The following is a 1,725-nucleotide window of genomic DNA, read 5'->3' as shown; positions in this document are numbered from 1 at the left end:
ACTGCCAGAGCCCTGCAAAATGACCTCCAGCAGGCCACAAATGTGCATGTGTCTGCTCAAACGGTCAGAAACAGACTCCATGAGGGTGGTATGAGGGCCCGACGTCCACAGGTGGGGGTTGTGCTTACAGCCCAACACCGTGCAGGACACCAAGATTGGCCAAGATTGGCAAATTCGCCAATGGCGCCCTGTGCTCTTCACAGATGAAAGCAGGTTCACACTGAGCACATTGGAGACCCCGTGGAGAACGTTCTGCTGCCTGCAACATCCTCCAGCATGACCGGTTTGGCAGTGGGTCAGTAATGGTGTGGGGTGGCATTTCTTTGGGGGGCCTCACAGCCCTCCATGTGCTCGCCAGAGGTAGCCTGACTGCCATTAGGTACCGAGATGAGATCCTCAGACCCCTTGTGAGACCATATGCTGGTGCGGTTGGCCCTGGGTTCCTCCTAATGCGAGACAATGCTAGACCTCATGTGGCTGGAGCGTGTCAGCAGTTCCTGCAAGAGGAAGGCATTGATGCTATGGACCGGCCCGCCCGTTCCCCAGACCTGAATCCAATTGAGCACATCTGGGACATCATACCTCGCTCCATCCACCGACGCCACGTTGCACCACAGACTGTCCAGGAGTTGGCGGATGCTTTAGTCCAGGTCTGGGAGGAGATCCCTCAGGAGACCATCCGCCACCTCATCAGGAGCATGCCCAGGCGTTGTAGGGAGGTCATACAGGCACGTGGAGGCCACACACACTACTGAGCCTCATTTTAGACTTGTTTTAAGGACATTACATCAAAGTTGGATCGGCCTGTAGTGTGGTTTTCCACTTTGATTTTGAGTGTGACTCCAAATCCAGACCTCCATGAGTTTATAGACTTGATTTCCATTGATAATTTGTGATTTTGTTGTCAGCACATTCAACTATGTAAAGAAAGGAGTATTTAATGAAATTTTATTCAGATCTAGGATGTGTTATTTTAGAGTTCCCTTTATTTTTTTGAGCAGTGTAACTACAGTTGTAGTCAAGTTTACATACACTTGTAAAGAACATTTATTTCATGGCAGTTAAAACCAACTGCCAAATATGTGAATTTCTTTGTCTTTTTACATAGAATTCAATTAAGCAATGGAATAATCCTGTAAAACAGTTTACAGATTACAACTTTTATTTTATGGTTAATGTTTTTAATAAAATTATTTTTCTGTATTTTCATGGTATTTACATGTAATGTTGAAAAAACTGAAAAAATCTGTAAAATAATACAGTATATTTCTGTGAAAAAACTTTTTTTTTTACAGTGTAGAGAGAGATTGAGTACATCTGTTCACATTAATTTCAATAGCAGATAGCTTATTATAACGTCCACTAGTATTGATCTTAATACGTCAAATATGTGAATTTCTTTGTCTTTTTACATAGAATTCAATTAAGCAATGGAATAATCCTGTAAAACAGTTTACAGATTACAACTTTTATTTTATGGTTAATGTTTTTAATAAAATTATTTTTCTGTATTTTCATGGTATTTACATGTAATGTTGAAAAAACTGAAAAAATCTGTAAAATAATACAGTATATTTCTGTGAAAAAACTTTTTTTTTTACAGTGTAGAGAGAGATTGAGTACATCTGTTCACATTAATTTCAATAGCAGATAGCTTATTATAACGTCCACTAGTATTGATCTTAATACGTCAAATATGTGAATTTCTTTGTCTTTTTACATAGA

At 40.2% G+C, this 1,725-nt stretch overlaps 1 long non-coding RNA gene across 2 annotated transcripts in view; it reads left to right on the top strand.

The window, feature by feature from the left end:
* Nucleotides 1-1,725, top strand: part of LOC123958643 — a 12,784-nt gene that overhangs the window by 1,776 nt on the left and 9,283 nt on the right. The gene's annotated exons all lie outside the window — the stretch shown is intronic.

This window comes from Micropterus dolomieu, linkage group LG20, assembly GCF_021292245.1.
Source record: "Micropterus dolomieu isolate WLL.071019.BEF.003 ecotype Adirondacks linkage group LG20, ASM2129224v1, whole genome shotgun sequence".
Classification (NCBI taxonomy): Eukaryota; Metazoa; Chordata; class Actinopteri; order Centrarchiformes; family Centrarchidae; genus Micropterus; species Micropterus dolomieu.
Note: the sequence above shows the minus strand (reverse complement) of the source record. Positions and strands in the feature narration are given on the sequence as shown.